Below are 13,974 nucleotides of genomic sequence, written 5' to 3'. Positions count from 1 at the left end.
GAGATTCATAGAGAAAGGATATCAAAAAACAATGCAAGGGTGGAAAAAGAGATGAGTTGGAGAGAGAGACAGAAGAGAGGAGAAATGGAAAAGTGAAAGAGGAAAACAAACTAGGCAATGTGAGGGATTCTCTTCAGCTTTAAATAATGTCAGTTATGTGTCCCTCCAGTATATACTGAAAATAACTAACATGATTGTGCGTCCTTTGTATGTTCATCTACAGTATGTCCTCCACCCATGGGGCTTAAAAGGTCACTCAGGCCTAGGCTCAATGCGAGGTGATCGTCTCTACTGACACTAAGCGTATTTACTACTGATGATTATTCTGATTACGATTACGACTTGTTCCTGACTATTCTTCTGATTATCCCTGGATTCCTGTGTTTGTTATTCCTGATCTCGACCTCGGCTTCCCTGACTACTCTGCTGGATTCTCCTCAATTGGCACCTGCTTCCTGATCGCTCTCTGTGTATGACCCGGCCTGTCCCTGACTTTATCTCTTCAACTGCAGATAAGTGCTGAGTCCTTATTACGAACTGTTATTTCTGCGGGCTCACCTGGCACTCCTGCTATTCCTTATCTGGGACCGTCCTGTACCAACTTCCAGGGCGCAGCTCAGTGGGAAGCGTAGGGGAGGCTCCTACCTACAGACTCACCTTGATACCTGACACTAATGCAAATACAAGTCCAAGAGCCATGTTATAGCAAGAACCAGGATTCAATAAAAAATCAGCCACATCGTACATAGTTCTGCATCCCCTCGTATTTATGTTTGTGTTGGTCACTTAGTGAAGAACACTTCGCAAATAGGGAAGAAACTAAACGCATCCCAAAAGCCCTACAAAAACATTTCTAGGCTGTTCATGTCTAAGGAGAAGGCTGGCAGCATGGAGATATATATAAAGTTTCAGATGTTAAGTGAAAGACAGGATTTATTGTGCGGGGTGGGGTGTATCTGCATCGCAGGTAGAGGAAGGGTACAAGCTGTGCCAACCAGACACTGGCATATATGCCCTGAGCATCGGTCCTCCACTGAGGGCATTGGCTGCTTTGCAAGGTAAATAAGACAGGGGACAGCAGACGCCACTTTATCACTCATTACCACCTCTACAGCTCATTAGTAGTCAAGTTGCTGGGCAGAATAACTCAGGTCCAATGGTATTTGGAGATACTGGGCATCAGAACCCAATCCCAGTACTATAACCCGCTCTGTATCAGTCTTCAATGGCTTGGAGTTCCAAATGGAGGGTATGCGGGTCAATGTACCCAACTACAAAAAAATAAATAAATGGAAACCAGTTTGGTTGTTGCTTGCTGACCACTAGCTGAATGTAAGCACAAGCTTCACCTCCTCAACTAGCAGATTGGTTGTTATATATTCATATATATATTCATAGTAGCCTCCCCATCAAAAATGTCACCCTCCTCCACCGAATGGAGGCTGATGTGGAAAAACACGATTCCGGTAAAATAATGGTTTGTATATGACCCACGGTCCTTGTGTTTGATTTACAGTGCTATGCACTCTGCACAAGAACTTCCACTGGGACAGAGAGTTCTTCTCAAACAGAAGCAATAACAAATGCCACACAGATTGATCCAAAATGTGACTGCCGGTTACCACTCACTGTCAAGCAGGAGAAAAGCACAGCAACTTCTTTATAATGTAGCTAATCCCCGAAATAATTAGAGATGATTGAGTGGAGCTGTAATGAGGCTTAATAACAAAAGCCCAGTTGAAGGGTGTAGTTGTGCAACCTAATCCTATATTTGAAAGGCTCATAAAAAATAAATATGGTCAGTAATTAAAAAGTAAAAACAGATTTATTAGAACATGAGAAACAAGCCTGACATATTTTGTGCCTAAATGCATGGGTTGTTACGGGGGTTGTTGCTTTTGTTGCTTCGCATTCTACAATTTCCTTGCGGTACAATCATGAAATGTTTTAATATTTGTCTATTCAAGAGCCACATGTCAAACAAGATTTAACAAGAAAAAGCTGATTGGCATCAAGGTTTCATTTTTGGCTCATTTCCTTGAGAGGAGCAAGTCAATATGTTTCTTCACTTATCTGGGACAGCCATTAGTTTCTTTCCTTTTTAAAGTAAAAGTGACTGAAAGAGGAAATTAAATACCGGTGCCCTCGAAAATGTTACAAAATGGTGCGATGAAAATATTGTTCCTGGAGGACAATGAATTGATTTTAAAATAACCACTTATACATTTAAGGATTTTGATGATAAAGCAAAATATATTTTCAGCGATTGCTCCCGGGCGCCGGATACCCTTTCATTCACAATCCAGGATTCGGAAGGTCAAGAAACTCAGCAAACTAAGAAATTGTATCATAAAAATGAATTCATTGCTTTATTATGGGGAAAAATGGATAATAAACTTAATAAGAGCATAAGGTATTCTTTCTAAAACAGAAATGACTACAGGTATGGGATACATTATCCGGTAACCTGTTATCAAGAAATCACCAAAACCAATTAGGACTGCTCCAAACTCACCACCCCTTAGCTGCTCCCCTATGTTTCCCGGGTGCTCAGTCCGCAGCGTCCCCACCGCCAACATATGATAAACGAACACCGGCACTCCGGTAAAAGACTGTTTTTTATTGCAAGATACTGCAGAAATACATGGCCTTACGCGGTTTGGGAACACACTCCCTTAATCATAGGCTACGACTTATTTATTTCTGCAGTATCTTGCAATAAAAACCTGCCTTATACCGGAGTGCCGGTGTTCGTTTATCATATGTTATCAAGAAAGCTCCAAATTATGGAAAGGCCGTCTCCCATAGACTCCACTTTATCCAAATAATGCACGTTTTTAAAACTGATTTCTTTTCTCTCTGTAATAATAAAACAGTCGCTTGTACTTGATCCCAACTAAGATATAATTTATAACATATATAATATATATAAATACACATGCCCTTCACCATAAGTCTTCTCCCTTATCGATTAGAGGGTTCTTCCTGATTGTCTCTAAACAATAAAGAATGGTAACCATGCAATGATCCTGGTGAAATGGTGTCTGTAGAAGTAGAGAATCTGTTATCCAGAAACCTCTGAATTACTGACATTTTAAAAAATGATTTCCTTTTTCGATTTAATAATAAATCAGCACCATGAACTTGATCCCAACTAAGATATCACTACTACTTATTGAAAGTAAAACAATTCTATAGGGTTTAATTCATGTTTAGTGTTGGGTTTTCCAACCCAAATTAAGAATGTATCTAAACCACGTGATTGTTTTGGCTGCAGATCTCAAAAAGTGACCCCTATTGCCATCATCAGCCGATAAAATGACACAGCAGTGACAGCAATGTTGGCACGAGGGACATTTCTGAAGCAATGATGTCTAACCAGCTACGTGATTTCCTTACGGAATACATGTAGCAGATGCTTTGTCTCACATTTTGTTTGTTTCATTAATGATTGGTTCTCAAGGCAAGTGTTCCTTCAAGTTTCAGATCTAAAGTCTTTGTGTAGAAAGGAATGTATATTCTCTTCAGTGGAAGACTGGTCTGGTGTCCACTGTTGTCTGCATCCAAATCCTAATGGAGAGCTGTTTGCTCGAGTGCTCGGCCTTTGTTTCAAAATGTGGTGAGTTTGAGTGGAGATTGTCTATGTTTTGCCCACAGCCAGTGAGTCCAGAAGTCTGAGAAGAACTTGAGTGAACAGCTGTCACATGCCTTGATAATGCTGTAGAAAGCTCTGAAATTACAGCTCAAGTCTCATATTTGAGCCAAGCCTCTTTTTTTAACCTTTTTAAAATGTTTCATTATGTCTGCGGTGTGTGTGGGTGATAAATCCATTTCATGTCATGTCGTCTTCTTTCTTACCTAAGCACAGACTGACAGTTGGTGATGTTGAAGCCAAGACATGGGTCCATCAAGTTTGGCCTTGTCAAAGCCTCTTTATATTGAGGCAGAGAATGACAAATGAATTCCCAGCAAGACCGAGGCATGGTAAACCTCAAAGGCACGGAGGAAAAATTACGTTTTTGACCCCAAAATCAAATTATGACCTGCATTAACAATTATTTTCTTTGGTAACCATGACTCCTTGCTAGCACTCTATCTAACATGTAGTTAAAACCAATCAATAAATCGTTATTTCCTTTTCCAATTTCATCGACTGTATTCTTTTCACTTGCAACGGCCTAAAGGTTAAACATAATTAGAAAACTCTTCTGTTGGGTTTTCTGTCTACTTTCTCCTCTTCACTTTGTCACCTACAGAGTAAGATGTGTCTTTTGTCATCCAAACATCTACAAATTGACAAGTATGTCTATATATCTTACTATTGTGTTTCTCATCTGTCCTCATGGGTGGGAGCCCTGCTTCTTAATCTTACAAGGCAAGGTCTCGTGGGGTTATATCTAGAGATAAAACACATCTATCATTTTAGAATCAGACTGAATCCTTCGCCATCAATTTCATAGGAATATTTCGAGAAATATAATATACATGATTGGTGGATACATTTCAAGTCTTAATATGGAGTTGGTACAATGGCCAGACACCTTCATTAATGGTAATTGTGTGTAGTAAAATGGGATTTCTCTTTTTATAGTTTGAGTATCAAACGTATCTTGTAGAGAAGAAACAAGATGTTTTACAGCTGGATTCTAGTAAAGAAAAAGCCTGGACGCAAGAACATGGACTGTAAAACCATTTATTGCCCCTAGTAAATTAAAAGAACATGAATAGATAGACAACGAGGGACTCTTCCAGGTTTTAATAAGCAATGCGTCGAACTTGTCAATTTATAATGGACAATAGTATTACCCATCAGAGCTAAGGGTGAAGAATATTAATTAAGCATTTGAGGAGATATTCATCTTCATGTCAAGGGAGCAACTGATGCAATTACGTGAACCTATGGGTTGCCCTTAATTGGACAAAACTAAATCCGATGTCAGCCTACACTGTTGTGATATTATCAGCACATTTTTTACAATGCCGACTAATACTAGAAACTTTAAACAAGGGAAACTGAGGAAATAGTTACAGATAATTCCACTACAATTCTTCTACAAATGCAACCTTATGCTTAAAAAGGCTGAATTTTAGCCTTCACATTTTTGGCACGGATATTCTTGTTGCAAGGGCTGAATGGCTGATACCACAATGTCTTTATAGACCTGTAACCATGTTGCCCTGAGCAAATGACTTCAAAGGGCTCTTGATACAAAAAAAAAGAAGAAGGCCATTGTTTTAGACCCATAGAGCATTGCATCAGTAAAATATGAAAAAAAAACCACCAGAATGATGGGCTTGATGACTTTTTTTGTCTTTTGACATCTCAAGTTGCTAGGAGGCAAGGGCATTCACAGACACGGTTTCAGGCTCTACTGAACTGTATAACAATTAACAGTGGGCACATCCCTTGACATTAGGGAAAAAAAGGGAGATTTCATCCAAAACCATGGAAAGGTGAGAATAGTAAAACTGTGGGAAAAGGTCATAAAGAAGAGGGTTCCAAGGGTAGGGTACTTTTAGCATTTTAGATTTTAAGCATCATATGTTTCTCTCAAAAATCTCAACGTTTAAAGGAGAAGGAAAGTCATCCTGCACTTGGGGGTACCAAATGTTAGTGATTGTATTGACTTGACCCCGGGTCAGTGCTCCTATCAGCAGAAAACTGCACCGGCCCAGGGTTATACCAGTGAGTACCACAGAGCGATCCTCTTCTTGCTTTAAATTTCCCAGGGCAAACGCATGTGCAGTTGAACAAAATAGCCAACTTTTTAGTTAAAGTTTGGCTTTGCGTTCTACTATGAATTGCAGCCGTTCAAAGAAATCAGAAGACGGAAGAGAAGCGCTCATTGGTGCTCACTGGTATAACCCTGGGCTGGTGCAGTTTACTCCTGATAAATCAATACAATAACTTGGGGGTGCCTAACATTTGGCACCCCCAAGTGCAGGATGACTTTCCTTCTCCTTTAAGACTACCACCTTGGTCTTTCAGCTACCTCCACCCAAGCACCACAACATGGCCCAAACCCCACCAACTTTCCATTGAACCTTGCCTTATTTTGGATACGTTTCCCATGTGGTGGTGGTGGTGTGCCCTATTAGATATGACTCAAATCTAATTGATGATTCCCTTCCCACTGATTCCCTTTGATGGCCATGAGTTCATACGTCCTCAAAGATCCTGGTTTTTTGTCCAAATGCATCTGACAGAGGGGTAAATCCATCTTACCTTGAAGGAGGTTTTTATTTACTAACCAAAAACATGTTTGAGGCAGAGCAATATATATTAATTAAAAAATACAAGATAAAGACAGAGGTTACAGGGAGAACATTTCCAATATCTACCGTATGTATTACACCTTACAATCGAGCAGTTCAGGGTAACAAATTATTAAAGAATTGGACGTGGTTTTTTAACAAATGAATTTAGTTCCAAATCGACATTTTCCAGTTAAGTCGTTTACTGCATAAAATTCCTTCAGTTGCTTGTTTTTAATATTTATTTCCACTCCCATCTCATTACTGTTTGAGTAAGCACCCAAGGGCATCACTTTAACAGAATCAGAATTCCCGTTATCCAAGCTGTAACCACCGCTATTACAGGTAGACTCCTACGTTGCTCTCAGCATCTCTTTACATTCATAAAAGTGCTTCCTCGGCAAGGAGCACAGAGGTCACTGGTAACACGAGGAAGAACTCAGTATAATCACTGCGTGTTATGTAACAGTGCCTGAAAAGAATCTTTCTATAGGAAAATTGGTCCAGCTATAGGAAAGAGACGGATACCATGACAGACAAGACATTCCACTTACAAGAAAGATATCCCGTTACATAGAAAGAGAATTCAGTGACAGCAAATAGGTTCCAGTGGAAAAGAAGAAATTCCACCAGCAGAAGAAAAGAATATTTTGGTAAATGTGGTGTCTGAGGAGAAATAATAGTAGAGGAACATTTGCCCCAGGCAGGATTGTCCAACTGGTCTTCCATATTTAAGATAAACCTCTTTGTATAACATCAATGTTTTTTTTAAGTAATCTGGTAATCTTGGAAAGCTGTCCAATGGCATAGAAATTATGGAATGCAGAGAATATTCTAAATAATAAACAAAAGCTGCCACCAATGGGAAAGTACTACCACTAACAATGGTACGTTTTGGCACACTAAGTTAGGACCCAAATGTGACATCCCTTGTACCCAAGTGCAGAGGCTCATTTAGATGAAAGGGAACGTTTGGCTATTTATAACACCCCTGACTTGTGACAAAGCAAATGTTGAGGTGCAGTGGGCCAAGCATAAACGTCTTATGTAAGGGGAACTCAGTAAAAAGAAACGGGTGGATCCTACCAAAGCAGTCATGGCATATATATACACTATTTTTAAGCCTTGCACATTGGGGTTTGGCCTTGGATCCTAATGCAATGCATTGCTTAGAAGCTGCGTGAATGTGTATAAGGCTGCGAGACACTTCTCATACATCTGACGTTCTGCCTGCTGCCAGGAATCATAGATGGCACCAGGGTGCTCCATGTTCCCGCAAAGCAAATGCTGGTGGCGTTTCAGATATTGATTGTCTTTAATCAGCCAGAATTATAATGATTATTAAAAATATGATCTGGAGGTTGTTTATGATCAATATGCACTTTTGTGGTCTCACTTTACCTTATATAAAAGCATTTAGTCCATGTTTTATTCTTATCAAACTGAGCTTGGGAACCTACAGTCCAGAAAAACTATTTTTACATTTACATTTATGTCCAAAACAACAACCCTGGTCTTACTGTGCCTGTAACAGTGCAACAACGACAACAACTATATATCATTTTAAAGCAACAGGGTGAACATACTTCACCTGTATTACGGGATCCTATGAAGCACCGTAGCACACACTGCAGAATAGCCTTTTTACCCCATGGTATGACTTGCTTGTGTTTGTTCTTGTGATGAGACATTAAAGGGATACTGTCATGGGAAAAAAAAAATTTCAAAATGAATCAGTTAATAGTGCTACTCCAGCAGAATTCTGCACTGAAATCCATTTCTCAAAAGAGCAAACAGATTTTTTTATATTCAATTTTAAAATCTGACATGGGACTAGACATTTTGTCAATTTCCCAGCTGCCCCCAGTCATGTGACTTGTGCCTGCGCTTTAGGAGAGAAATGCTTTCTGGCAGGCTGCTGTTTTTCCTTCTCAATGTAACTGAATGTGTCTCAGTGGGACCTGGATTTTACTATTGAGTGTTGTTCTTAGATCTACCAGGCAGCTGTTATCTTGTGTTAGGGAGCTGTTATCTGGTTACCTTCCCATTGTTCTGTTGTTTGGCTGCTCGGGGGAAAAAGGGAGGGGGTGATATCAGTCCAACTTGCAGTACAGCAGTAAAGAGAGATTGAAGTTTATCAGAGCACAAGTCACATGATTTGGGGCAGCTGGGAAATTGACAATATGTCTAGCCCCATGTCAGATTTCAAAATTGAATATAAAAAAATCAGTTTGCTCTTTTGAGAAATGGATTTTAGTGCAGAATTCTGCTGGAGCAGCACTATTAACTGATTCATTTCGAGAAAAAAAAAAATTTCCATGACAATATCCCTTTAAGGATGTTGCCCCAATACTATATTTTGTTATAAATATTTTCCCTTTGGTTAGGGCTGCACAGGCACTGGGAAATATAAGCAATCTATTCTGCTTAGTATTCATGGCTGAGAAAAGAATGTTAGCTGTTTGCTCAGTCGCTCTTACAGAGTGACATGAAGTGGCTTATCCTCAACAGCAACTCTCTGCTCCAAGAACCTTTTTGGCCCCTTTCATTTGTCACTGTCTTCAGAGCTCCATGACTTGCTGGAGGGGTTGAGTGAGTTTAATATGGAGTTATAAGAATTACAAAATGACAAATGCACTAATTGGACATTGTCTCTCCAGTCTATAGCAATACTCACATCTCTTTTTGTTAGAAAATGCAACACGGTGGATCCTGAGCTCAGTTTTAAGCAGCCTTTGTGCCAAAGAAAATTTGGTCTACAAAAATACATTCTGCACATGAACGCCAAGCTAAAAAATGAATATCTAACTCCAATTTTCATCCTGCTTAGGAGACATATGGCCTGCTTCAAAGAGTCGGTTGAACTGGACCTCCGTCCAGGAACCATATGCCTTGGTTGGGAAAGACGTGGAGCATGACAGGTTAAGGTCCAATGTATTGTCTAATCATGTGCAGCTTCTTGTAACTTTGCTGATCAATGCAACTTTCCAATAAGGATCAAGTCATATTCCTGAAACAAATAACATCAAGTTTCTGCAGTGAGAACATGTTTGTGCACTAGACAAATACGATAGAGATATAGATCAGATCGATATAGACACAGACCACTGTTCCTATAATCATGCACCATAGCAAAAAACAGAGATCGCCCGATATCCCTAAACTGTCAGCCCTGGAAAGGTACTGCCATTATATGCCAAAATAACAATATAGAGTATGTTGCATATGATATTTATCTCTATGCAATGTTGCAGTTCTTTCTTTTTTCAGCCATACAGACAGATTGAAACAGATTTATTCAGGCGCAGTTCATGTCCCTTATAATTAACCGTCTAAATGTTGGTGCCACTGAAATGATATACACAAGGTCAAAAGGAGCTCGACAGGACAATTGGATCCATATCTAATTAGGAAACAAAACATGGAATGGTTTATGTCACGGGCTGTTTCTCATAAAGATGCTTCTATAAAGTAACCATGAGTGGGACTTAGGGGCCGATTCACTAAGGGTCGAATATCGAGGGTTAATTAACCCTCGATATTCGACTGGGAATTAAAATCCTTCGACTTCGAATATCGAGGTCGAAGGATTTAGCGCAGATAGTACGATCGAACGATCGAAGGATTATTCCTTCGATCGAACGATAAAATCCAACGATTCGAACGATTCGAAGGATTTTAATCCACCGATTGAAGGAATATCCTTTGATCAAAAAAACTTAGCAAAGCCTATGGGGACCTTCCCCATAGGCTAACATTGAGTTCGGTAGGTTTTAGATGGCGAACTAGGGGGTCGAAGTTTTTTTTAAAGAGACAGTACTTCGATTATCGAATGGTCGAATAGTCGAACAATTTAGTTCAAATCCTTCGATTCGAAGTTGAAGGTCGAAGTAGCCCAAAAAACACTTCGAAATTCGAAGTTTTTTTACTTCGAATCCTTCACTCGAAGTTAGTGAATCGGCCCCTGGGTGTATTTATGTACTGAAACCTCAGCCAGTGAGAAAATACTGTTTTGTTTCATAGGTCCCCTTGTAAGCGATGGCTGACTATTTGGCTGTTAGACATATTCATGCATGGATTCTTTTCTAGGATACAGTGTCAAAAAGTTGTTTACTGGTCTTTTCCTCTACATCAGTTTCCCCTTTTTTAGGCTCCCAGTTTATCTCTGTTTAGGCTCCCAGTTTCCCTCTTTAAGGCTCCCAGTCTCCCTCTTTTAGGCTCCTAGTCTCTCTCGTTTTAGGCTCCCAGTTTCCCCTCTTCTAGGCTCCGAGTTTCCCCCTTTAGCCTCCCAGTTTCCCTTCTTTAAGGATCTCAGCTTCCCAATTTAGGCTCCCACTTTCCTCTTTTAGCCTCCCAGTTTCCCTCTTTTAGGCTGCCAGTTTCCCATTTTTTAGGCTCTCAGTTTTCTCCTTTAGGCTCACAGTCTCCCTCTATTAGGTTCCCAGTTTCTCTCTTTTTTTTTGGCTCCCAGTTTCCCACTTTTAGGCTCCCGGTTTCCCTCTTTTCGGCTCCCAGTCTCCCAGCTCCCAGTTTCCACTCTTTTAGGCTCCCACTTTCCTTTTTTTAGGCTCCCAGTTTCCCTCTTTTAAGCTCCCAGTTTCTACTGTTTTAGGCTCCCAGTTTCCCCTTTTGGCTCCCAGTTCCCTCTTTTAGGCTCCCAGTTTCCCTCTTGTAGGCTCCCAGTTTGCCCCATGTGGTGGTCCTTGCAGAGAAGTTTCTGGTGCGCAAGGCAATGCTCCCATGTGTAATTTAACTATAGCGCTTATTTAAATATACATTTTAATTAGGGACCATTTCCCTTTACAGTTGACATTTAATAGCAGATACCTAATATAATAAATATCCACGTCCTGGTAAAGCATCACATTCACAAGATTCCTCCATTAAACTCTGCTCTGTTATTAATATATATCCCACCCACATACACAGCAATTCCCTTATCATTTTCCTAAGCGGCAAATCCCTACGCTAAAAATAAGGTGAGAAACTGCTTACAGGTTGTCCCTCAAAAAAAAAAAAAAATAAGCGTCAAGGGCTGGGAGTTGCTATGGAACGAGTCTGTTGCCGGGTAACCGCTGCTAACAAATATGATCCCGGACCAGATGCCACCAGCCTGGTCACATGACAGGGATCCAGATCCATCAGCCATTGTGCCTAAACAGACGCGCAGAAGTCGTATGTCTATTCACACTGCACGTGACAATCAATAGACTTGTGAGCACACGGGTATATAGGGACTGGCACAATATGAAGCTGCACAAATCTAATGACTGACGCCCAGAGGATAAATGATACCGGCATAACATCTAGTCTCAAGTCATCAACTGTGTACGGAATTCTGTTCTGATCAGTGATAAGCTGATAGCAAGGGGTCCAGAAGAAACGGGACTAGAGGTGACCAACATGTTAATGAAGTTAATGAGTATATTTTAGCCAAAGGCATGAGCCGCCTTCTGTGATCAATTCTACCAGCCCCTGGTTGTGTTCTCAGTGAACAAACTCTACCGATTACCCTGATTATTTGAATGGTAAACAGATTGTAAAGCAGAGTTCACCTAGAAATAAATAGAACCTAGTGATACACTAGAATAAGCCCAATATGTCTACAGATGGAGCAAAATGTGCCATAGAAAATAAACAAATCATAAAGAGCATACGTAAATATAAAGAAAACCTTTATTTAACTCAGAACTAGTTGCTGTCTAATGGATACTCCAGAGTAAGCTGAATGTACAATATCTACAGATGGAGCAAATTGTGTTATAGAGAATAAACAGATCATAAGTAGCACACCTAGATACAGTATAGTCAGACCCTTTACTTGATTCAGAACTAGTTGCTGTGTAGCAGATAGAAAGAAATATAACCTTTACTTGATTCAGAACTAGTTGCAGTCTAGCGGATACCCTAGAATAAGCCCGTTATAGCTACAGATGGAGCAGAATATGTTACAAAGAATAAACAGATTATAAGTAATACACCTTGGTATAGTGAGAACCTTTACTTGATTCAGAACTAGTTGCTGTGTAGCAGATACTACAGAATGAGCCTAATTTATCTACAGATGGAGCAAAATGTGTACTTGATTCAGAACTAGTTGCGGTCTAGCGGATACACTAGAATAAGCCCAGTATAGCTACAGATGGAGCAGAATATGTTACAAAGAATAAACAGATCATAAGTAATACACCTTGGTATAGTGAGAACCTTTACTTGATTCAGAACTAGTTGCTGTGTAGATACTCCGGAATGAGCCTAATTTAACTGCAGATGGAGCAAAATATGTTATAGAGAATAAACAAATGATCACCTAAATATAAAGAGAACCTTTACTTGATTCAGAAATAATTGCTGTTTAGCAGATACATTGGAATAAGCCCAAAATGTGTTACAGAGAATAAACAGATCATAATTAACACACCTATACATAAAGATCATTTTTACTTGATTCAGAACTAGTTGTTGTCTAGTGCATACAACAGAGTAAGCCTAATATATATATATATATAAATACAGATGGAGCAAATGTGTCACAAGGAATAAACGGATAAAGTAAAACACACCTAGAAATAAATGGAACCTTTACTTGATTCAGAACTAGTTGTTGTCTAGCGGATACACCATAATAAAGGGCCGATTCACTAAATTCGAGTGAAGGATTCGAAGTAAAAAAACTTCGAATTTCGAAGTATTTTTTGGGCTACTTCGACCATCGAATGGGCTACTTCGACCTTCAACTACGACTTCAAATTGAAGGATTCGAACTAAAAATCGTTCGACTTTTCGACCATTCGATAGTCGAAGTACTGTCTCTTTAAAAAAAACTTCGACCCCCTAGTTCCGCAGCTAAAAGTTACCGAAGTCAATGTTAGCCTATGGGGAAGGTCCCCATAGGCTTTCCTAAGTTTTTTTGATCGAAGGATATTCCTTCGATCGTTGGATTAAAATCCTTCAAATCGTTCGATCGAAGGAATAATCCTTCGATCCTACGATTGCAGAATTTGGGCTAAATCCTTCGACTTCGATATTTAACCCTCGATATTCGACCCTTAATGAATCAGCCCCTAAGTGTAATATATCTACAGATGGAGCAATATCTGCTTGATTTATTCTCAGGTACATGTACTCATCCAAATGCAAACCATTTTCAGAACAGATTCTGGTCTGTGTAGTGAACTCCCCTGCCTCCTTCAATAAACACTTTAAAAAAAACCCCACACTATTGATTCCTGCTGTCTATAAAAAGAGAAGGACAAGATCAGGTTTCCAGTGAGCGAGCAGTTAAATATAGAAATGTATTAGCAGTGACAGCAAGAGGGTATCCCTGGGGTGAGTAAAAATAAGACAAGATACAATGCCGGGGAAAGGGAATGGAAACTCACGGAGTGAATGGAGGAATAAAATAAAAAGGTCTTAATTGTTTTTCCCAGATAGAAGATAATCAAATGTATTGATTCTATCCAAGGGAAAATTGGGAAGAAAAATAATAACTGTCTGGGCGAAAAGGCCAACCAAGTACAAAAGAATAAATCCCTAAATCCTACGGCAATGTACGGGTTAATGTTATCCCAGACCTTCCTACCTCCTCCCTCGTCGCCGTATTCCACTCGCCGGACTATTTTTAGGCTCGCAAGCGGCTGCGTTGAATTATTCAGCAAGTTTTACATTCACGCAGGATATAAAAATAGAATCGAGCCGCTTATCCCCCTCCCTCGTCTG

This window comes from Xenopus laevis, chromosome 9_10S (genome assembly GCF_017654675.1).
Source record: "Xenopus laevis strain J_2021 chromosome 9_10S, Xenopus_laevis_v10.1, whole genome shotgun sequence".
NCBI classification, from domain to species: Eukaryota; Metazoa; Chordata; class Amphibia; order Anura; family Pipidae; genus Xenopus; species Xenopus laevis.
This window is presented reverse-complemented; position numbering follows the sequence as displayed.